This window comes from Phymastichus coffea, unplaced genomic scaffold, assembly GCF_024137745.1.
Source record: "Phymastichus coffea isolate CEN01 unplaced genomic scaffold, Cenicafe_Pcof_1.1 PCOF00008, whole genome shotgun sequence".
Taxonomy (NCBI): domain Eukaryota; kingdom Metazoa; phylum Arthropoda; class Insecta; order Hymenoptera; family Eulophidae; genus Phymastichus; species Phymastichus coffea.
In genome coordinates this window covers 2,866,632-2,892,321 of record NW_026706819.1, presented here as the reverse complement: position 1 = coordinate 2,892,321, position 25,690 = coordinate 2,866,632, and the positions used below count along the sequence as shown (strand labels likewise).

At 42.6% G+C, this 25,690-nt stretch overlaps 1 protein-coding gene across 3 annotated transcripts in view; it reads right to left on the bottom strand.

Moving 5' to 3' along the window:
- The window catches only part of LOC131669918 (uncharacterized), a 1,245,201-nt gene that overhangs the window by 986,601 nt on the left and 232,910 nt on the right, over positions 1–25,690 (bottom strand). The gene's annotated exons all lie outside the window — the stretch shown is intronic.

Here is a 25,690-nt window from a genome sequence, read left to right as displayed (position 1 = left end):
TTTATTTCCGTTATTTCTGCTTATCACATATCCTAAGTATTTGTACTCTTTCACCATCTCTATCTTCTCATCTTCCCATTCGAATTCTTCTTCCTTCCCCCTTCCTCCTCCTCTCCTGCATTTCATCATCTTTGATTTTCCTACATTTAACTCTAATCCCCTTTCTTCCAAGTATCTTTTTAATTTCTTCAACATTGCTTTCATTCCACTTTCACTCTTTGCCATCATCACTATATCATCTGCATATCCTAATGTTCATATTTTCTTCCTTTCTATCACTACCCCTCCTTCCTGCACCTACTTGATCTTTACTTCCAGGTCGGCGAAGGCAAGATTAAATAGCGTGGTACTCAAAGGGCACCCTTGCCTTACGTCTTTGTAAGTCTCAAACTCCCCAATTATATTTCTCCTCCAACTTTTACCTTACTCCCTGTTTTCTTGTATGTTTCTTCTATTCTTTTCATAATTTTTCTATTTATCCCTTTCTCTTTCATTGTTTCCCATATTTTCTTCCTCTTTATTTGATCAAAAACGGCCTTCATGTCTGCAAAGAATACGAACAGTTTTCCTCCTTTTTCCCTTATTTCCTTCCCTATTATTGTTTTTAATATAAATATCGCGTCCATTGTTCCTCTTTTCTTCCTAAATCCCATCTGCGTATCACTTAACGTTTCTTTAGCTTCTAGTTCTCTTTCCAGCTTTTTTCTCAGTATTTCCGCATATATTTTATATTCCGTATCCATCAGCGTTATTCCTCTATAGTTTCCTACTTCTTCTTTCCTCCCTTTCTTATATATTGGTACTATTATTCCCTTCCTCCATTCTTTCGGATATCCTTCTCCGTTCCATATTCCATTTAAGCATTTTGTCATATCTTTTATCAAGCTTTCCGTGCCTTCCACCCACGCTTCATTTGCTATACCATACCTCTCTCTCTCTGTGTGGTGGGTGTGCGGCTTTGCTCCGTCAACTGGCAGCTGGAATCGGCTACTCGTCTCACTCGTGTGGGTGTGTGTGTTTTGCGGACATTCCGGTCTCCCGCAGGCTCCACGTGCCGGGAGCGTGATCTGCTGGGTTCCATTGGAGGAACCAGGGAGCCCGATATTTAAAGTGCTACCGGAGAGAGGTTAAGGAAGGCCGTGCGATTCTTGGCGAATTTTTGGCGCAAAAATTTCGCATCTTCGCGCCTGCGCCGATCGACCATAACAGCTCCACCTCGCTGATACCCGCCAAATTTGAATCGCTCGAGCAACATGAGCGAATTCAAGTGTGTTGTCTGCGGGGAAACGTCGAACCGGAGGCTGAAAAATTGCACGGTGTGCCAGAAGCCACGGCACAGCAAGTGTTCTGGCAACAGAAAGGATGGCCCCTGTGACAACTGCCGAAATGACCCGTCGAAGCCAGCAACAACAACAGCAACGTCGAGCATCGCAGTGCGCAAATCGGCTACTCGAAAATCAGCGGATGGAAACATGAGTGCCACGCCAATCCCATCGTCAGCGAAAAATCAGGTGAGCAAGCTGCGTGCAAACACCAACATGAGCGTACCAGTCCATCGTCGCTCGTGCGCTCTATCTATGCCCTCACCTACGATGGGGCGTGGCCTATCGCCGAAAAGAACACCTCGCCCGCCGAGTCGGCCGGCTGGCGATAAGCAGACGACAGTTCGGCTGGTTGCAGGTGAGAGGGCGCCTACCGAAATTCAAGGTGTGTCACAACCGGTTGCCGCTATACAGGCGCCTGGATTTGACCAGAGTGTTAACGTGGAAGTGACAAATAAGAACGATGCGCACAAAAGTGTAGATGAGCACTTCCTAGGGACGCCGGAGCTGCCGAGTATTAATAATATACTGATTCCGGTAAGCACCCTGGAATTATTATTCCAGCGTTTCGATGCCATCGAGCGACAAGTCGATGAAGTAAAGGCCCTTGTGAAGCGGCATCCGGAACCGGAAAATGCTTCTATGGTCACCACATTACCTGTGACTGAAGGAGAAATTACCGGTGAAGGGCGCATTGCAACACTAGAGGGCATGATCCGAGATCAGTCCTCGATGGTCAAAGACCTGCAAAAATTATGCGGTACTCTTCTGGAGAGCAACCGCTCTCTAGAAGAAAGATTAAAACAAGCATGTACCAGGTCTGGTGATGTCCGGTGTGCTTGCCGGGTCACCAACATAAAATGCAGCCCAAAGAACGCGAATCATGACAAGGCCAAAGCCAGCATTGACAAAGGGGTTATCAATGTAACACCCGCTCCAAGCTCCAGTGGTGCCGCTTTGAACCTGGAAGGGGACGCAGTGCGGTCTGGTGTACTGGAGGGGGTTTCATTACCACAAAGTGGAGGCGCTGAAGGCCATGAGGTCATAATACATGGCCTTCTGGACGAAGCGTCCAACGTTTCCCCTGATGACTTGCGTGGACTGGCTCTTGCGGCCCTGAAGGTCGTTCTGCCTTCGGTGACGCCAGAGGGCGTGACGGGGGTTAGGGTCTCGCGACCTCGTCGCCGGTCAGCTGAGGGCGCTGTAGGTGCGGGGGCGGTGAGTCAGGAGGGACAACGGAGAGCAGGGTCATCCCAGCCCTCCTGCATTGTAAGGGTCAGAGACGAGGGACTCTTGCGCGACATAATGAAGGCGAAGCGCGGCATGCCCCGTGCTTGCATTACGACTGAGGACCTAGACAAGGACCTTCTCGGGCCGGAGTTGTCTGCCAAGGTGCCACGGAGGAAATTATTTATTAATGAACTCCTGCCCTAAGCTCAATTCAAAACATTCCTAACCCTGAAGCCGGTAGCAAAGGGGCTTGGCTTCAGGTATGTGTGGCACAGTGGTGGGAGATTTCTGGTCCTACGAAGGACAGGAGAGAGGGCGTACGCGTTCGAGACGGCAGTGGATCTGCAGGCGATTAGGTCGGCGTGGGAGTCGACTGGCGGGTCGCGGTCGTCAGCGGAGTTGAGCACCAGCTCGGGGGGCGCTACACCATCGGGAGGAGAGAGCATGCAGCGGATCAGCGAGGGCACTGATGTCAACTTGCAAATGGCATGACTCGGGACGGTGAGCAACAAAGATGTTGCATGTCGTGGTGGTTTCCTCAGGGCTGGGTTTCTCAACATTAACTCGCTTAGAGCGCGTGTTGAGAGGCTTCGTCTGTTCCTGGCTGGGGATGCCATCTATCATGTTTTTGGGGTTGCTGAGACCTGGCTGGGACCTGTGGTTGATGATCACATCATACGGGTTCCGGGGTACTCGGTGATAAGAAGCGATCGCAACATTAATGGGGGCGGTGTTGCCCTCTTCATACGTGAGGAATTTAAAATTACAAGGCTGGCTTCATCTGCCACTCAAGGGCCTGGGAAACCGGGAATACCAGAGTACCTGTTTTGCAGTATTGAGACGGGCAATTCTCCTCCGGTGCTTATCGGCGTCATCTATCGTCCGCCTAAGGTGCCCTTGCAGCAGGGCTCGGATCTTTTTGAGGTGTTGAGGGATCTCTGTGGTGATTTCAGTCATAAGATCATCATGGGTGATCTCAATGCCGATATGAGTTCGGGCTCGGATGATGCTCTCTCCATCGCGCGTTTGGGTGGGGAGTTGTCGCTGAGTTTGGTTCGGCATGGCCCGACTCATCACGTGGGTGATTCCCATACGTGGATTGATGTCATGCTGACTGACGTATGCGACACGATCACGGACCAGAAGAACGAATTGCTCCCCGAATTCGGTAAGCACGCGGTTATAGAAGTCATGATTGACATCCGTGTGCCTTCTCCTTCGGCGGGTAGCTTTACCTGTCGCAGCTTTCGTGGCATTCGCCCGGATAAGCTTTTAGACTTCTTGACACGCTGCGACTGGGCATCTGTTGGCGCTGCTGAGTCGGGTTTGGAGGGAGCGCTGGAATGCCTCAACTACAATTTAACTGAGGCCATAAATAAATTTGCACCTGAGAAGACAATATGCCTTAGGAAAAAGTATGCTCCTTGGTTTGGTCCAGAGCTGAGGAGGCTTGTCGACAGACGTGATGCCTCGCGAAGACGCTATAAGCGTACTGGGCGGGCGGATGTCTTGGGGGAGTCTCTTAGGCTTAGTAGGGAGGTCGAGGTTCGTTTGGAACAGGAGCGCGTTAATTTCCTTCAAAATCATCTGTCTAGCGCTCTTGATGAAGGTAAAAATATTTGGAAGGAAATGCGGAACCTCGGCCTCTTGCCAGGGGCGGGTGGGGATGGCCTTCATGGGTTTACCTTGGACGAGCTGAATGACCACTTCGCTGGGGTTTCGGCCTCGCCGCTTGAGGATATAGATATTGGGATGACTGGAGTTGATGTCGCGGATGAGCGAGGTTTTACCTTCAAACCTGTTGGCATTAATGACGTCATCCTAGCTGTCTCCCATTTTACATCACAAGCGAGCGGCGTGGACGGGATTCCCCGTGGGGTGGTGGTGAAGGCTCTTCCAGTCATAGGTGAGCACCTGAGGTCAATATTTAATTGCTCATTTGCTAAGGGGGAGTTCCCGGGAGCCTGGAAGCGGGCACAGCTGATTGCCTTGAGGAAGAACAACACCCCTTCCTCGGCCTCGGACTTTCGTCCGATAGCTTTGCTTTGCTTTCTTTCAAAGGTTCTCGAGAAGCTTGCCCATGACCAGATCACGGAGTATCTGAATAGAGAAAATCTTTTTGATCCCCTCCAGGCCGGCTTTAGGCGGGGCCACAGTGCTCAGACAGCGTTATTAAAGTTGACGGATGACATCCGAATGGGCGTTGACAAAAGGATGGTGATGCTCTTGCTGTTATTCGATTTCAGCAAGGCGTTCGACACTATATCACCCTCGAGACTTTTGCGCAAGCTCCGTGCTCTTGGTTTTTCTGGTTCTGCTCTCCAATGGCTGAGGTCCTACCTCGGTGGTCGTTCGCAAAGGGTTACTGCTGGGGGTGGGAGCTCGGAGTGGCGGGAGACGAATCTGGGGGTTCCACAGGGCTCGGTGCTGGGACCGCTCTTGTTTTGCCTGTATGTCGGCGATCTGAAAGATGTGCTCCGTGGACATGAGGTTTCATACCTCTTCTATGCGGATGACTTGCAGATTTATCTGCATAGACATAAAAATGAATTGACGAAGGGCATCCGAATGCTGACGGAGGCTGCGAAATTGGTGGCGAACTGGGCCCGGGATTCGGATCTGCGCTTGAACGCGGGCAAGACCAAAGCTATCATATTTGGAACTAACAAACATGTCAATGACATTTACGCTGAGGTCTTGCCTGGTGTTGAGGTGCAAGAGGGAGTATTTGTTCCCTTTAGTGATGAAGTGACCAGTCTCGGGGTCGTTCTCGATAGCAAGCTGTCGTGGAGATCGCACATTGACCGGGTCGCGGCGAAGGTTTGGAGAGCTCTGTACGGTCTGCGTTTTGTTAGGCCGTGTACTACGGAGCTGCTCCGGCGCAGACTGGTGGAGTCGATGGTCCAGCCTCACCTGGACTACTGCACCGTGGTGTGTTTGGGGGCCTCGGCGGAGCAGAGGGAGCGGCTGCAGAGACTGAGCAACGCGTGCGTAAGATACATCTATGGTATCCCGCGTGATGTCTCGGTCTCTCCATATAGGTCGCGGTTGGGTTGGCTTCGCGTGGACGTGCGCAGGGAATATTTCATGTCCCTGCTAATGTACAGGTGCTTGACCATACGTGAGCCTGGCTACCTGGCTGAGCTCTTCATAGGGCACAAGTCAAGGTATCCAGGTAGGGCGGGGCAGGCTGAGCTTAGAGTTGCTAAGGTTAGAACGGAGACGGCTCGCAGGTCTTTCCAGGTGATGGGTGCCCATCTCTGGAACACTCTTCCATCTGACCTGCGGCATGCGCCGTCGCTTAGCAGCTTTAAGAGGGGGGCGCGCGGATACTTTGCGTCATTGAATGCGTAGGGTGGCACCACTGGAGTATTTTTATTTCTATTAGTTTACTGTATAAATGTTTGTACAGTTATTTATTTACGTGTTTATAGTGAATTATATTTATTTATTTATTTATTGTGGTGTTTTGTGTCTGTATGACGAAAACTAGTCTAAACTTTTGACTGCATTACTAGTTTTAAGATAAGCAAGCTAGACTGTAGTGATAAGAATTATTGTTTCCTCTGGAATATAGAACCGTGAACTAGTCAAATCCTAGTCTATTTATTTTAACGACTATTTATTTTAATGACTACAATCATAATTTTATTTATTGACTGAGGAACTACAATTGTAATCGAACTGTGATGAAATGTGATGCCTGTACGGTATAATGTAAACTGACTGAATGCTGTGACAATTACTGTATATATTTATATATTATTGTATTTTATGTTTTGCCATCACGGTGAATAAATTCTTATCTATCTATCTATCTATATATCTCCTGTCGCCTTTTTCTTTTTCATTGTTCTTATTACCTCTTTTACTTCTCTTTCTTTGATTTCTTCACCTTCCTCTCCTTCGCTGTCTTCGGTATCTTCTCCTTTACTTTCTTCCCGTTCTTTCTCTCCCAATTGTTCCTTGAAGTGCTTTATCCATTCTTCTTTTCCTATATTTTCGTCTAATCCAATTCTTTTCTTCCTATTGCCATTCACTTTCTCCCAGAATTTTCTTCTCGTCTTATCTGTTCTTATTTCTTCTGCCACTCTTTTCCCTTCATCTTATTTTGCTTTTCTTATTTCTTCTCTGTATTCTCTCTTTGCTTCTAAGTATTTGCCTCTGTCTCCTTCCCCTTTTCTTACCTTATTTAACTCTGCCATCACCCTATTCCTTTTTATCTTACATTCTTTTCTTCACCAGCTTTTTTGCGATCCTTTTTTTTTCTTATCTTCTTTTTTACAACTACGTTCTTCACTCTATTTTGTATCTCTTTCCATTTATCTGTTCCCTCTATTGCGTTTATCCATCTCTGATACTCCCTTATACCTTCTTCACTCCAGTCGTCTATCATTCTTTCTTCCTCTTCTTTTCTTTCTTCCGTTATTTTGTCTCCCAGTTCCACCTCTATTGGTAAGTGGTCCGACTTTACCCTCTCCTTTATTTGAACCTTTTTTGTCGCCTCATCACCTTCCTCGTTACCTACTACATAGTCTATCGTTGACATTCCTCTCGCTCCTATATATGTTATTTCTCCCTCTTTATCTCCTTCTTTTCTCCCATTCGATATCACTAAGCCCATTTCTCCTAGCCATTTTATCATTTCTTCTCCCTCTGCGTTTAACACTTTATCCTTGGCCTTAATTTCTTCTAGGTTTTCTTCTGTCTCCCATTCCCTTCCTTCGTTTCCTGTTCTTGCGTTGAAGACTCCTCCTATAATTATTGTTTTTCCTCTGTTCTCCTCTATCTCTTCACTTAGGTATTCATAGTTTTCCTTCTTCTCATGTTGCATATACACCGATGCTATCATGTATTCCCTCCCTCCTATCTTTATTTCTCCTACTATTACCTCACTTGTCCTTTCTTTCTTCCATTCAACCTTATTCATCCCTTTCCTCTCTCTTACCGCCATTATTCCTCCCCCTATTTCTCTCCCCCTTCTTCCTTCTCTTCTTGAGTCCCTCCACTCTATGCTGTACCCTTTCAGTTGTTTCTCCACACCAGTTCTTGCCTCTTGCCTCTTCACGCAGGTTTCCGTTAGCCCTATTATGTCGAATTCCCTAACATATTCCCAGTCGTCTTCCTCCATGCTCCTCACCCCCGCCACGTTCCAGAATAGTATTTTTACTGCCTTCTCCGCTCTCTCTCTCTCTTCTCTTCTCTCTCTCTCTTTTGACCCTATTGTTTTCGAAACCCTTCCACCCCCTTTCCTACCATTTTTCCCTCTCTCTCGCTCCACCACCATTCTTCTTCCTCTGATTTCACCCCGTTATGCCACATCTTTACCTCTTTACCTTTACTTCTTATTTCTTTCGCTTTCCTTCTTACTTCCTCTCTTATCCTTCTCTGCTTCCACGTCCAGTCCTGATCTATGTATATCTTTTTCTGTGCCAGATTCTTTTTCTTCTTCATAATTCCTTCTTTTTGTTCCCATGACGCGCATCTAATTTGCCACGTGTTTTTTCTTCTTTCTCTTCGATCATCTCTCTCCGCTGTTCCTCCTATTCTTCTCGGATTCACTATCTCTCCTTTCATTTCTAGTACCTCCCTTAACCAGACCTCTGCCTCTCCCTTCTTTTCCCATCTTAACTCACCCTCTAAGTCTGTTACTACGCGGGTTCATTTTTTTTCAATTATAACAAGTTCTTCTTTTGATACGTCATTATAATTCAATACGTCATTTAACGATCTAAATAATTATTGAATAAATAAAATTTATTTTATTATGTCTAAAAATTTAAAAATTTAACCACTCACACTCTCACAGACATACACACACACAGTCAACGGAAAGCGTGGAACACAGAACACACGAACATCAGCTCAGTGAGCAAATCGGGTTAGTAGGGGGGGGGGGGGTGAGTTTACACTGTCGAAGTCAAAATCCACCGGCAACAGCTCAGGGAGGACATCAGCTCACTGAGCTGACACCTTCGTGAGTTAAGGCCTCTCTAGTTTACCTACTATTCATAACTTTTTTTATTTTCAATTCACATTTTTTCAAAGACTTAGCATGACTGAAATTATTCAGAAAGTTGTGATCTAAGTTTTTTTATAGTATCTAATTACTCATTGATGTAGGGGACATATTTTGATAAATTTACTTTATCATAATGCCCGTTTCATTCGCCACAGAAGCTTCATGACAAACAAGTGTAGTAGCATTATGGGCATCCCAATCAAAATAACTTATAATTATCTCAAGATATGAAAATTTATTGACTTATATCATATTTAAACGCTTTTAGTACGCCTATACAGAACTAATATTATAAACATTTATACAATTAATATTAAAAGTATGTTGAAATAAAGATATACAATATTATAATTGATTGATATATACAGAAAGAAAAAATTTCAAATTTAAAAATAGAAGAATCATGAGATACCAGAAATTACATTTTTTCTTAGCAATTCCCTTTATAACAATTGTATTAAAACAGAGTCTTCGTGTAGTTTTTGTTTATATAAGAGTTAAACTTAACTTAGTTGAGTGGAGAAATCAATGAAATGTTCTAAACATTCTTCTTTCATACTTTCTTATTTCCCTTATAATTTGTTTAAATGATAAATTTTGTAATGATGGATCGAAGGGAAATAGTGATAGATGGAAAATCACTTAATTTTAATTATATTCAGCAACGTTTCGTCAGCACATTTGCTGACCTCTTCAGGCTGATTTCTCTCATAGTCAAATTATTATAGGCCAAAACGAATAAATCGTAGCACAGTCAAAATTAACGAACCATCATTACAAAATTTATCATTCAATGAAATGTTATTTTGAAATATTTTCTTGCTAGTAATACATCTTAATATTTATTTTATCACAGCATACTAATTTTTTTTTAAATTGAAATGCATAAATTCATACATAGTTAAATAACAATAAATAACACAGGCACACAAAAAAAACCAAGTCTCTGATATTTGAACGCGACACATATATTCCCATGTAATTTGATCCGCTGATCACGTGTGACGGTGTAGACCTGTCATGGCCTGCACCGTGTGCTTGCCTCCCTCTCCTTCTTAGGCAAAGGCGCACGGCCGGCATCAAGCGCACGTTATTATCACGTGCCTGATGCCTGCCCTTTTATTTTTCAGCAACGCACGAGAGTGGAAGGAGAAGCCGTGGACGCGACGACGCGATCGAGTATTGAGAGTGCGAGAGAGAGAGAAAGAGAGAGAAAAACTATAGTCTAAGTTGGGCTTGGCGCGTGGCACTTGTCGCGACCGGCATTGCCGCGTGTCGCCGATTAGGAGGCGAGTGGTGGGAGAAGGCGTGAGAAGCCGGCTCTCATGCACTCGCGACAGAGAGTTACGCGACGCGCGCGACAGCAATCAGTCTTACGAGTCGTACGAGCTAGTTGGTGACCATCGCTGCCTGGCCTTTGTCCGGAAGAAGTCAGCATTCCTCAGCAGATCGGCCGGACGGGACTTCCTCTGCCAGCGACGCAGCAGTTGCCCTGCAAGAAGCTGTCATCGAGGCAACACCCGACAGCCTTTTCTGCCAGGTCGCCGGCCACGCAGCAGCTAGGGGTTTTCCAGCCTAGCCACCTTCAAGGCTGCCAGCAACAGCGACGTCCACCAGAATTTGGTCAGGTCACCGATTCCTCTCTCTCTATATCTCTTCCTTTCCTCGGCGATTCTCACGGTTCGCGTTGCTACGCCAGGCTTTTCCGAGCCGGCGTAGTTTTCGGCAGTGTGTAGTTTAAGTAATTGTTTGAGCCGGTTAACGAGGTGACATGGCGCTAACGTGCCGGTCATCTCGTTTAGATTAATTTTGCGCGTTATTGTTAATAAGTGTTTGTACTTTCGCCGGCACTCTAGGTAGTGCGTTGTAATAAACGGTTTGTCAACGAGTTGTGTGTGAAATCATTTACCCGCTGTTCTCCTTCCTGCTTTGCCTGGAGCGATACACCACCTCCCTTGCCTTCCCCCTTTATAAATAATTGGTAATAGTAGTGAATATATCGGCATTGCACGCCGAAGCTATTACACACGAATCCGCGGTCCAATTGACTCAATGACGTCTGGGTCAAGGGCATTTGAAGGTCAAAATTGAACATACACATTTGAGTTGAAAAAAATGACTAATCTTTATGTTTTTTGGGTCGCTGAATAACAATTCGAGGTCGGTTTGACCTCAAGTAGTAAAGGTCAAGGTCATTTGAAGGTCAAAAGTGTTTATTTTGGAAATAATTCATTTTTGACTGCAGATTCTGAAAGAACGGAAAATTTTACGTCCAAAACTGTATTTTTTTAATTTTTTTAATATGATCCAAAGGTCATTTCAAGGTCATTATAAGTGGTGATGTGGAGAATCAATTTAATCACTGCAAAAATACGAAAATATTATTTCCTTTACCTAAACTACTGTGGTAATATATTTTGGTGGTTGCTGGATCAGAATACGATGTCTTTTTGACCCCATCACACCTGGGTCAAAGGCATTTGAAGGTCGAAATTGGGAAAAATATCGTTTTAGTAGAATAAACTACTTATCATTATGTTTTTTGGTTCGCTGAATTCGAATTTGAGGTCGGTTTGATCTCAAGCTGTGAAGGTCAAGGTCATTTTAAGGTCAAACTTGTTTATTTTGAAAAAAAACTGCATTTTTGACTCCAGATTCTGAGAGAACGGAGTAGTATCTATCAGTAATACCTATCTTATGTCAGCACCCAGGGCACCTCCACGTGGTGACGGCGGAAACGACTTTGTTTTTCTTGTTTGTTTTCCGGCTAAGCCCTGGGATGAAGGCATGACGCCGTCATGGCTGGCACAGGAAAGTCTACGATGCAGGGTCTTGGATGCCCAGTATCGGCGGTTGGTCAGGGTGAGCAATCGGGCCCGCAATCGTCGTCATCAAGTGACCGCAGCTCTTGACTAGTTGATGACTTAAACTCCGCTAACTTAGCATTTAAAGTAAAAAATTCATTAAAGAATATTTTAAAGCAAAAGTCTTTTAATGATCTTTATGAATATCGTTATAAAAAATAGTTTATTTTGTTGATTCCAAAATATTGAATAACAGTGGTTACTGTCAACAGTATATTTTTATTTTTTATCTCATCTGAGAATAGACTTTTCCAAATTTTGAAAAAATAATCGAATGCTCATGATGTTCTCTTTTGATTGGTATAATTACTTTTTAAATATTTCTAAATCACAGGTTAATAATTAATTTTCATTTTTTCGCTATTGAGATATGCTGTAGCATATGTATTATGACGAACAGACGTAACGTGTCATTATGTAATCGTTATTTGAATACAATACTCATTTCACATGGTAGCACTGAGGTCAGTCAGCGATGAGAATCGAAAGAACCGTCTGAAACTTTATTTTCTAAAGTCGCGACAAATCTAAATCTGCTTGATAATCCATTTTATGCTACTGTAACTCCGCTAGCTTTAACTTTTAGAAGTTAGAAATATTATGTTTTGCAGAGTACTCGTAGATATTATTGAAAATTTCTAGTGACGCTGCAGGATTCCAAGGATAGCTTTGCGTATGAACACGCATGTATTCGCTTATATAGTACTACCTTAATAAAACTCATTGGCAAACAAACTTATCAAAAATTTGTACAGTAAGCATTGAACCATACTTCGTCACTTATACAAAAAATCACACGTCGAACCTGGAATCAGAACAGCAACATAGAATGGATTATAGGGGTCACGGTGGCTCAGTGGGCAAGAGCCCAGGCTTCTGTGCAAGAGGTTGTGAGTTTAAGTCCCGGGCATGTAAAGATTTTCAGAAAGTGAAATGTTCATATCTTTGATGTCATAATACCAGTTAAACTGTAGGTCTGGTCATGATACGTGTAAAACTTTATTCTCCTACACCATTTTTTTTAATGTGAAATAAGAACAAGTTGGGAAGGAAGGTGCAGGCGGTAGAAAAAGGAAGAGCGAAAAGATAGAGAGAGAGAGAGAGAGAGAGAGAGAGAGACAGAAGAAAGAAGATTGATTGAAAGATACCTCTTTATTTGCTATAGCAACAAAATATTAAATACAATTAATACAGTAAGTATATGTCAATACATACAATAATTACGTTATTATTACAATCATACCTTATCACAAGGTATAACAAAATTATCACAAGTGCTGAGATATTTCCTCAGTCAATAAATTCTAAAGTCTGCAGGCTTGATGCGCGGATCAGTCTAGATTATTGGCTGTGTTGCACCCAGCTGACCGGTTATCTTTTATCTCGTGTGGTTTCGGTGAGGTGACGCGACGCGAGTGTGCGCGTGAGCGGCCATTGTCGTGAAGAGTGCGCCAGCAGCAATTGGCAGCGAGATGCGCAGCAGCAGCCAGACGATAGCAGTAACAACAATCACAACAACAATGACAAGAACAACTGGATTAGCGACAACAAGGACAGCAACAACTACACAGCGGTAACAAAAGTGACGATATCGACGATACCGATCGAATCAACAACGACAGCAACGGAACAATAACGAAGCAGGGGATCGGCGGATGAAGTCAGTGCTGCGTTTCTCTCTCTTTCTCTTTCTTTCTTTCTCTCGTATGTTTCGGGCATCAGCATCTCGCGGGTAGCGTGGTAGATCTGCCAACTACATCATCGGCCGCGATCACCGTTGTAATTTGTACGAGTGTCATTTTGTTTTTGTCAGTTTCACATTAGTTCCAAGGATAGAATAGGCAAATCGGGTGGCAGCCCTGCCACCGAATCACTTTTCGCAAACGCGGGAGTTGTTGTCGAGCGTAGAAGAGGCGACGTCGGGATCGCCATTCTATATTGTCATGTTATCATTGGTTGTTGGATAAAGATTTTTATATATTTTCTTCTCGCCTTACTCTCTCCTCATCCTTAATTTGTCTTCATGCATTTGATCCGTTTGTTCGGTGGGTCATTTAGTCGTGGAATCCTCTTCATGCTTCCCGACCCCCCCCCCCCCCCCCGACTCCTTTAAATAATAAGTGCGGACGGCCACAAGCTACCCTAGCGAAAACGGCTGATTTCACCGTTACAATGGAAAGAATAAAAATTAATTATTGGCGTTTGAATTAAAGATATGTGGAAAATAATTACACAAATCGAAAGAGAAAATTTCGAGCATTGGTTTGACACTTTCAGAATTAGAAAAACTACATTTTTAGCTAAGATAAGAATAAAAGTCACGATGTATTTAAAAAAATTTTAATCGAATGGAAAACATCTATGGATTTTGTTTCTGAATAAGATTGTAGGATCTTTTAGAAAACTATTCCAAGTGAAATTAAAATCTAGAATTCAACTGTTTTTTTTGTTAATTTAAAGTTTTTTATCGACATTTTTTAGAATTTACACGTATTATGACGTTTTAATGTTTGAGTAACAAGTAATTCTGGTTTTGCAAATAATTAATATGATTAATTATAAGCTAAAGATTTAAATTAATTTATTTATTGATAGACAAAAAAGAGTATGTACTACATAATTTTATAATTAATTTTAAATAAATTATTACCTATTTTCTAGATGCTGAATCTTCCTGTGCTACTCCTTCAATATCTTTAAACTTTAGTTCATAGTTATAAATTTTAAATTGCAATTTTTAATTAGACGGTATGTTTCTAATGGAGATTGCAATGTTTCTATCCTGTTTTGAAAATGTTGTTATTTCATTTTATAAAGCTAAACAGTCTCTCTCCAGTTTTTCTATCTGCTTCTTCAAGCGACTTTCAATTGAGTCTTTATTATCATCTGAATTAAAAACCTTCAATTACACAGGACCACAAAATGCAACCTAAAAAAGACGAAGAAACCACTTCCATAGCCTTATGTTTTTGGATGCGCTGAATCCAATTCTGACCTCCGTTTGACTCCAGCACGTCAAGTTCAAGGTCATTTGAAGATCAAATTTTTATTTTACGATCAATCTAGTTTTTGACTTTAGCTTTGGAAAGAGCGGTCAATTTATAGTCAGATAAGCTGGTATACTTTTTTCAAAATGATACTTGAAGCTCATATAAAGGTCAAATGCTGAGAGTACAGTATAGGCAAAAAGACGAAACTATCCATGCTTTACCATATTTACATATCATATATTTTAACGAACTACTACCGATGCTGATCTCTGTTTGACCTCATCAACTCAGGTTCCAGATCATCTAAAGGTCATTGCCTTTATTTACGGAGAATTATCAATACCATGGATACTGTACAGACATACAGTTAGAAGAGGTCAAAGTCTTTGATTATTTACTCCGATTCATCTGAGAATATTCGCTTCAAAAGACATCTAGGAATATACTAAAAAATACTCATAAAGATACGAAAAAATAAACATTTATTATAAAATAATTCTATATATATTATGTACATATATTTTATATACAGCTTGTGCTTTTGTGACGAGAGCAAGCGTTGTGCTTGTTCTCGTCGGAATTTTTCCAAATTCCCCTCTCTCTCAGCAAGGCACCGTGACCAGCGTTGGGTGCATTTAAGAATGCGTCTAATGCATGGTCTCTGTTTCAGCTGACGGAGATTGCCGAGCGGGGCCGAGCAGGCCCGAAGCTGCTACGCTGGCGACAGAGAGTATAGAGATGTTAGAGAGAGAGAGAGACAAATAGTCGGTGGCGTGAATGCCCTACGCAAGATTAGGCAGGCGCGCGTTTCGAACCAATTAGCGCATTGGTCGCGCGCCGCCTAATAAGTAGGTCAAGTGGGGAGAGAAAAGATCGACGAAGAAACTGTAGATCGCGAGGAAAAACGAACGACACAGACGGTAGTAAGTCGAGGGCAGACTCAGAAAGTTTTCCGAGTCGATCGTAGCAAGACGATGGACGGCTAGCAGTGAAAAAGTCAGAAGTTTAGCCGAGGACAAAGGGCCGAGAAGAAACCAAGAGAAGACAACTTGGTCCTGCAACTACACGGGACGCTGCCTAGGAAGCCGGCAGGAGTTGCCCAGCGACGACCTGCAACCCCGTGCGCAGGGCGCAGCCAGGACTCCCGCTCCAGCATCAAAGGTCAAGTTTGCAAATTAATCTCTCTCTCTCTCTCTCTCTTCATCTACGGCACTGTACGTAATTTTAAATATTAGGGGGGTAGCAAGGCGTGCACACGCCGGCTACCTGCCCTAATGACGGTCGGGTAATAAATCGCGCAAAGAGAAATCGTCCAGGCGATCCCACGCCGGGCGAATTTCTCTTTTAGCTAAATAGCTTAAGTCGGTTCGTCGTCAAGGTGGTCATCTGCCGGGCGACTCGTGTTGTTTTATATAGATTAGTAAGCGCAATTAGTTAGTTAATTTTTTCTTTTTGTAATAGGTATTAAGAACGTCGTTGTGTTTATCAGATTAAGAGCTTGTATAATGCGATTTATTCTTATGCGATTTGTTAATGTGCGGTATTGCGAAGTTTAAGTGTAATTTAACTTTTGTTTGATTTAATTAGATTTGTTAAAATGCGAATTTGTTTGTGTGTATAACTTAACCATTTTCATTTCTTTGCCTCTTCCCCCTCCCGCCTCAATTGCTATGAGCGAGTGCGCCTCACTTGCCTACCTTTAAATAATGGTTAACGAACGAGCTTTCGTTACACTTTATTAATGGCGTATTTTTTTGAATGCAAATTTCGACGGATGGCCTTTCTCTTATGTACCAGTGGAGTGTCTCTCTTCAAGCCCCAGCAATAGTTCGTTAACATGTGCTCATTCCAAACTCCTTGATATTTGTTCTCAACATCTTATAAATCTTGAAACCTCTCACCTTGTTCGTTGTTAAAGTGTCCGAGGATTTCAGAAAAATATTCTACATGAAAATCCAAGAAGTGGAGTTTTAAATTCATCAGACAGCCAACATCGTTGAACGCAGCTACCATTGTTTCGACAATACTTTTATAATTTGAGTCCTTTATATTTCCCAGGAATTTTTCATTTACTTCTTTGAAACTTTGCTATGCAGCCTTTTCTTTTTCAGTTATTTTTTGTTTAAAAGTTTCGTCCTTCAACGGGGTTCTTATTTGCAGACCGTCAAACACTCCTTCATTTATTTTGGCTTCAGAAAGCTTGGGAAATTAAAAAAAAGGATACTTGAATGCTTCACTATCTTTCATAGCCTTCAAAAATTTTTTAACCAAGCCTAATTTGATATGAAGTGGGGGAAGTAATACTTTATTTTAGGTATCAAACTTTTACGTACTACGTTCTTGAAACCAAGTAATGAATTCACTCGAGAAGGCCACTCTTTTCTGATGTAGTGCTGAGTGCGAGCACGACTATCCCATTCGCACAAGAAACACGGATACTTGCTATTACCACTTCATTGCCTTAATATAATGGATATAATTTTCAGATCTCCACACAATAACCAATTGTGCTTATTATATTGTAATTTTAGCAACACAAATTGAAGATTTATATATTTTTCTTTTAAAACAATAGAATGTACTATCGGAATAAGAGCATACACATTACCATTATGTAAAAGAACTGCCTTCAAACTTCTTGCTATACTAACGTTGCTATAATGTAAAATTATCAAATTATTTTATACGATTAACTCATAGTTTATATATTATACAATATAAGATATAACTTATATTATACAGTATAAAATAGTGAAATTCACCAATTTGCGAAATTTTGTTTCTCTATCCTTTTTTGACAAAGCTGCACGTTGACTGCTTTTCAATTGAGAAATATAGTTATAGTCTACTGTATCTTCAGCAGTGTAGTAATTTTCTATAATTGAATTGTTTAAAATACTAAAAACTCCTTTTTTTAATTTAAACTGTTCCAACTCATCTTCAGTTTTGATCACTACATAAATGAATTATTGGTAAAATAAAATTATATAATTGAACAGTACAAATATATTTATATTAAATATACTTATACTATAGTACTTAAATTCATATTAAGAATAAGAATTTAATGATTTAATGTTAATAGATATACATTTATATTATGTTAATGAATACATATCCGTGTCAAAGAGACAACTTCAAATAATAATACGAAAATGCATATCTCATACATGTGATGTATACTACAAATACGAATCGCGTGTTTGTGTGTATATATACACACATATACACAGATGTAATGTACAGTCTTCACTTACGTTAGACTTACTTTTTATCTCAGCTATTTGAATTCCAACTTCAATTAGTTCCAGATTTTTGTCGTCATTCCAGATAGCTGTATAAATAATACATTTATCAAACTTCTTCAAACATTCATTTAGATTTATTTGAATTTCTTGTATTAGTATCGTAGTTCGTATGTTATCGTCTATAAATTTAATTTTGCAATAATAACCGTATTCCATCAGCGTAGCTGATCCAATTCTTGTTGTTGTTCAGGTACCAAGTATGGGCTGCTTCCGGCAATACTTTGGGCAGACCTAATAACATTTCATCTTCGGAGAGCCCTGGCACGATTCTCTGAGCTTCTAGCTTCTCCAAGAAGACGTCTATGCTTTGTTCTTCTCCGCCCTCCCCCTCCTTTAAAGAGTATGACGAGGAGTTGATGGGGTTTCATCGAGCAAGGATAGCGGCGGAGCAGGTACTGTATGCATCAGCGTGCTTCCAGGCAGAGTCGTATCGTAGTCATCGTGTCCTGAAATGTCATCATGTTCTGAAAGTTCATTGACTTTCTCGTACGCCTGTCTGGGCTTGGTATAGCCGTTGAATTTCGCTGTTGTTGCAGTTCGTATACTTCATTTTCCAGGTCAAAATAACTCTTGTCATTCTTGTGGTCTGCGTCGCTTGTGTCGCGCAAACTGTTTGTGCCATTTGGGCAATAGAGAGTACATACTCTTGTTCATGGTACATACTCTCGTGTCATGGCGCTTTCGATTTAACCACGTGCTCATTAATTGAAGCACCTCTGCTGGAACAACGATCGAGTTACCGTGCATATCTCGGATCGTGGGCAATCCCTCTTCGTTGTCCCAATCCTCTTCGACAGTGTGGCGATACCCCTGCTCATTAGCGCAGAACAGTGACTCTTTAGCTAGCACATTGGCAACCGACAGGCTCAACTTCATTTTTATTTCGTAGTCTATTATCAGGCGAAATAATGGATAAAGCCGTACACTCGTTCTGCATCGGTTCTCAGTCCCAAGCGTCTTGTTGTGTCCATGGCTTTTCTTGTTGCTTTGATTTGGTCGAAATCTGATTCTGTGTAGTCCCCCAATAACCACCGTTGGAGTCTGCTCTCTGTTTCGGCCTTGTCAGCTGAAGACTCCAGTTATTTTAGGGTCTCGTCTACACGTTCTTTGTCCAGCTGTTCAATCCACTCCTTGATTTCGGAGAGCGTGAGTGTGGCTTTCTTTGCTAAATTAAAAAAATTAAATTTTTCTTCCAATTTAAATACTGAAATTAACCGTTTTCACTCTTTTTTTAGTAGAAAAGAACTTGGGCATTAATCGCGTGACTCGTGGGCGCACCCCTCCACATGTAAAAAAAATTACCAATAATAGGCATATTATTTTCTGTTTGTGAATAATTTCCGGTTAATTTTATTGGACGCGCTTGCGATCTTGCTGTCGTCGAATTTGCGGTACTCGATGTGAAACAACCTTTCCACTCCCAATTCTGTTTGTGAATCGTAAAAAAAAATTTATTTTTAGGAAGATCCTAAAAGAAAATCTTGTGTGAACTGTTAACACAAAAAAATTTATTTTATTTTATTTCTTTTTGAGCCTAAAAAAATATGCAATCATCAAATTTGTTATTTTACTTTCGTTGGTCACAACCAAAAAAATTAATTATTCCTTTAACACTTTCGTGAATTTCAGTTTGTCCGCTCACACAAAATTATTTGAGCACGACTGTTGCTAGTTCTGTCAAAAAACTGTTAGTAATACGCTACTCTCAGCCTTACAAGAGTGTATTTACAAAACTTGTTCCGTTCGACAAAGGTAGTTTGCTTCGAGGGCAACAAGATCTTTCGTGTCACGTGTTTACAAACACTCACGCTCGCTGTGTATAAGCTCGCCGGTCATGCGCATTTCGCTCTCTCTTTTTGTTGTTTCGGCTTTCGTACGCGCCCTTGAATATTTCATGAGGAGGCTTATCACTCCTTAGACCCTATGCGTATATTAGGCGTCACTATAATAAAGGAGTTATTTTTAATAATAATTCCCTCGACTCTTAAAGGAATTTGTTGATCTAATGGTACGGGACTAACCTATATCCCGCTCTGCTGCTTGTCGTTAGTGCCAGCTAGCTGGATTCGCTGCTATAAGCGAGTGGTACGAAATCGCGAAAACAAATAAAGCGTATGTTCGTGGATTCTAACAGTCAGAAGAGGGAAGGTCTCTACTCATATCAATTACAAAAGCCTAAAAAAATATCTTCATCCGGGCGGTGCCGCTTTCATGAGCCAAGACAAATACAGTTACGTAGTTCGTAACTAAATGGCCGAGAGATTTTTCCGCACGTAGCTATAACGATCGCGACAGAGAGAACAATGGAAAACTTAAACGCACACATGCACTACTGCTCACAATAAAATAGGCTTACATACGTGAAAACGAGCTGTTACAGTCAGTCGTCCTAGAAAATCGCCGGAACTCGTAGTGTAACGATATCAAGATAGGACACCTGTTCTTTCCAGTGGTTTTTCGCAGATACTCGCGTCGCCTCTTAACAGTGGTGCGTTGATTCGTTGAATCCTGGACAGCCGAGTATCTTCAGGTAGGAATACACGCGGCACTACGCTGGCACTCTTTGTCTTACTTCTTTGTTCTAATACTACCTTTACACACCTGCTCTCCGTAGACGATAGTTGATCACTATTCGTACATTTTTTATACGCACTCACGTATCATACTTTCCTTTCAATAATTCGCTCAATCTGCTAGCCCTAAATGCATATTGCTGCTATCTTGCCGGTTCAACAATACCGATTCCTAGTGGTTTTTCCCACTCCCTCTCTTTTCGTGCCGCGCAAGTATAACCCTGCTTGGGCTATAGTAACCCTGAAGACTTCTATCTCTTTCTCTCTCTCTGTTTTGCTCGCTCGCCCTTCGGTTATTTCCAAGAATTTTTATGTAACGAACCTATGATACAACCATTATAATTTATTTCAAATTTCAGTTTTATCAAAATTCCGTCTGTATTGCTATAATTTATTATGATCTTAAAACCTTGCGAAGAAATTCTATTGGACTATTCATTGTTATCAAATATTTATTATATATTTTATTTGCTGATATTCGAAAAAAATTATATACAATATTGACATGAAAATTTTCAAATACATTTGACTTATTTACTTGAATGAAATTTAATTGTATTTCGTACAATATATTTTTATCACGATCAATTAATTGCTTATTGCATTTTTCTACGTATTACGTATTTCAAGGAATACGTTATATTCTATTCTAATATTAAATATGCTTCATGAAGTATGAAAGAATTATTACGCTGATTAACTAAAAAAAATTAGGAATGATTTTTTTACCATTAGAATTACCCAGAGCGAGTCTCTTAGCGGAATACTTTCCTACTCCAAATTCTTTTTTTTTTTTTCAAATTTTCTTTTTCTCTTTCTCTTTCTCTTTCTCTTTTTCTCTGTCTCTCTGTCTCTCTATCTCTCTCTCTCTCTCTCTATCTCTGGTAAGCGTCGCGGCGTCTTTTCAACGGCTCTTCAACGAATACAGTTTGTCTAGTCATCTGGCATCACACCTTCGAGCAAACTGTTCCGGGTGGTGCGTCTTCCACGGGGCTAGCAAGTGTACGCTGTTTCATGCATAATTGTTTGCATTCTGCCCTGGAGTTTGCATTGCTTGTGCGGCCGTCATCGCCTAGCCTCTTTCGCCTGGATCAGCACTGCATGCGTCGCTCTACTAACTGAATCAACTGCTCTATCACGGCTGCACCAGGACATCTCATCGCCTGCCTGGCCGTTCTGGCTCTACCAACGACGAGTATCATCGCTGGAACAACTATTTTCTCGTCGGTTAAGTGAGGAATATCTTGTCCTGCCTACATTTTGCCACTACTCTGTATTATCCATTTTTCTTTTATTATTTGTTATTACTGCGAACCTGTAATCGATCGTTTTAATTTTTAAGACTACATCTCACCTCGATTCATCTAGCGTAATTCACATCTTCATCTTTATTGTTATTTTCATAATCATTCATTTTAATCTTAAGTTGTAACGTATATTTAAGTCGGGTTGCGTCATATTGTGAATTTTCCGCGCCAAATTTTCCCCTTAATCTCTATTTCGCGTTCCTCATTACTGCGAGCATCATCTTCGCGCGCATTTTGATTTTCCCGCCACACCCTCTGTGATAATTCGATTTTCCTCGGTAGAGGTCACTCTATCGAGTTTATCATAGCTGGTTGGTTGCGTGCGCATCCGCGCCACTTGAAATTGCGCGCGAACATTCAAATTATTATAGGCACTTCATTTCTTTCTAAACCTATCTCGCCTATTTATGTCAAGCCGCGTGTGTGCCAAGTGCGGATTGATCGTGCGACGACCTGATCAACTCCTCCTCTGCAACTCCTGTAATTCCCTGTACCATAACCTTTGCATTTCACCCAACTCAAGACCAGCCAATCACAACTCTGCAGAATTTAACTGCTGCCTCAACCGCTCGCCGAACGTTGATACTACTTTAGCCAATACCGTCTTGGATATCTTCGCTACGCGAAATGTCTTGCCTCACCAACTCAGCCATCACTGCTGCCGATCACCAAAGCCTATAGATCTGAGCTACCTCCGACTACAGGTCGGAACATCGATTATTCGGCAATGTCTGAGGCACCTGAGTGGTTTCGCAGGGAGTCGCAGCTTAACGCGGAGCGGCATGCGAGGGAAGCCCAACTCAATTCTGAGCGCTTTGAGAAACTGTGCGGACTCTGGACTAAAACGCAGGATGAGTTTCGCGAGCATGACGTCCATTTCGCAATAATCGACGAGCCTGAAATCTTGGTCCATGGATTACCAGCGGAATTTCAAGGTTCCCTCTTCCAGGCCGCTACCTCTGTCCTCATTGCACTGGGCTTTAGTAGAGAGCACAACCTCCCTGCGATTATTGCGACAAGGAAGTGGAATCCCACCGCTGCCTCTCGCTCTACTGCGCCCACAGATCAGTCGCAGTCCTTCTCTCACTCGAGCCAAGGTGCACGAAGGAAGTCCTTCACCTTCCTGCTGGATTTGCCATCCTCTCGGGACAGAATAATCAAGTTTTCGTCCAGACTGAAGGGGCATACTGCCCAGACGATCTTTGGCTGTGGAGGTGGTTTACGAGTACTACTGCGTCCAATCTACCCCAAGCCTGTCTTCGAGCTGCTATCCAAGGCCAGAAGAGTGAGTGATGACCTCGGATACGCGTGGCCTGTGGTGCGAAACTTGCGGGTCTTCTGCCGCGCCACGCCGCAATCAGAGCTCATACCTATTGTCTCGGAGGCTGACCTGCGTGGTATGCCGAGGCTGGCATCTCGCCAACCTGTCGCATGCTCGGCGGGAGCTCCAGACCACCCTCACTCTTCGGCCGCGCCTTTCGCTCCTCTTAGCGGTGCCCATCACGATCTCTGACTCCCTCGCTCTGTTCTTCATATCCGACCGCCTGCAAATACACCAAGCTTAACTTTATCTGCCTCCTCTTCACAGTCGCCAACCCTTAACCCAGCTCAAACTTCATGACATTCAACGATCCTACTAAATAATTCTGTTACCGCCTCGATCCCATCTCGATCTTCTCTCACCGTTGCGCACATCAATATAAACGGCCTAAACGTACCGTGGCATTTCTCTCTCCTTGAAGCACAGGCACATACAAGTTCATATGACATTATTGCCATCTCCGAAACCAAACTTTGTAATGTCATCTCTGATGACCACCTCGTTCTAGCCAATTATAATTTTTTCCTACTGGATCGCGAGGGCAAGGAGGGTGGTGGAGTTGGCTTTTATTGCCGCAATAGTTTGACAGTAAAATTACTCGCTGCCTCTGATCCCACGTTTAACAACTCACCTAAATTCATGATAGCCGAAATCCAAAATAAAAGCCACCTAAAACTTTTATTTGCAGTTGTCTACCGCCGTCCATCCGCCAAAATCCCATCATTTTTCTTCAACACCATCTCTTCCTTTCTTCCTCTCTTCAATAATGTCATTATCACTGGTGATTTCAACTCCGATCTTACATCACATCTTCCTCACGTCCTGGCATTGCGTGATCTGATCGATTCACACGCACTTAGGCTTGTCTCCACCGAGCCTACATACCATCCTATTACTGAGAGTGGAGGGACCACACATACAGCGCTGGATCTTTTCATAACAAATCCCTCAACTCACATTCTTAGTTTCACCAAATCTCTCTCCCCATTTGTACCTTATCATGACCTAATTGAGCTTTCCATACTTTTTTCCTCGCCCCAAGAACAACCTAAAACCTTTGCCTCCCGCTCTCTCCATCGTCTTGATAAATCTGTCTTGAACTCTCTCATCACCACCAAGTTCTCGGTCTCCCGGGATTACCGGGGTGATTCTCTTCGTCGAGACACTCCCTCAGTTGATCAACTTGAGCGAACTTTCACCCTGGCGGTTTGTGGAGCTTTTGACGAACTAGCTCCTTCTCGTCTGGTTACCATCTCCTCCAAAAAGAAGCCGTGGGTGACTGATAAGCTGCGTGTCCAAATGCGGATCCGTGACGCAGCCTACAAACACTTTCGAGCCTCCAACTCATCCTTAGCCCTTCAACAATATCGCTCCTTAAGAACTGCCATTTCAAACGAGCTCGATACTGGGAAAAATAACCATATCCGTCATAACATTGAACACGCCAATAGCTCCAAATCCAAGTGGAGGACTCTCCATGACATCGGCCTAACCAATCGACTTCTGCCGTCACCACTGCTCTTTTTCTCAGCTGACGAACTCAATAAACACTTTGCCACAGTTTCAACAGATCTCCAGCCCTAACCCTCACTACATTTGACAATATCTGCAGTTCCCCTTTGCATTTGACCTTTACTTTTCCTCCTTTTGTCTTTTCAAAAATTAAACAATCTGATGTTGAGAGCGAGATCAGGATGTTGCGTTCTAGGGGCAGGGGTTGTGATGGACTTACGGAAGGGATGCTTCTCCTTGGACTTGACACCGTAGCCTGCAACCTTACTGATATATATAACAAGTCCATTGAAACATCTACTTTCCCAGCCACGTGGAAGCGCACCCTTATTCGTCCTCTTTCTAAGGTCAGATCACCCCAGTCTCCTTCTGATACTAGGCCCATAGCGCAGATGTCCGAACCTTAAAAAATCCTTGAACGAATATTGCACCGACAATTCTCTGACCACTTGGAAGCTAATGACCTTCTGAATCCCAGACAGGCTGGTTTTCGTAGGGGACACTCTACTGAGACTGCTTTAGTGGGCGTCCTTGACGACATGAGGTTTGCCATTGATTAGAGGCAAATTACCATCCTTGTCCTTTTTGATTTCTCAAAGGCCTTCGACGGAATTCCACATGACTTGCTTATTAATAAGATTGTTGGTGACGTTGTCACGTTGGTGACTCCGTCTTACGATGGTTATTTAGCTATCTTGTCGACAGGGTGCAAGCTGTCATTGACCATGGGGACACTGTTTCGCGGTGGGAGCGTGCCCGGACGGGTGTCCCGCAGGGAAGCGTCCTTGGTCCGCTACTGTTTGCCATCTTCATTAATGACCTCCCACGAGTTCTTTTTTTCTGCAAGCACCTAATTTATGCTGATGATACTCAGATTTACCATCACTGCGTCCCTTCTCAGATTGTTGAGGGGCTTGAGAAGGTCCAATTGGATGCACAGGCGGTGGCGGATTGGGCGCGAGCGAACGGTCTCCAACTCAACGTCGCCAAAACAAAGGTGATGATCGTTGGTAGCGAACTTCACGTCCTCGCTATTGACCTAAACTCATTGTCCAGGCTCAAGATTGATAATGTTGAGATTCCATTCTCATCATCGGTCAAAAACCTTGGACTTACTATCACCTCGACCCTTCAATGGAAACCCCACATCTCCGACATTGTTAAGAGAGTTCACCTTGGTCTAAATTCCCTTAAATTTTACAGAAAGTCACTCATCATTGAAACAAGGAAATACCTGGTTC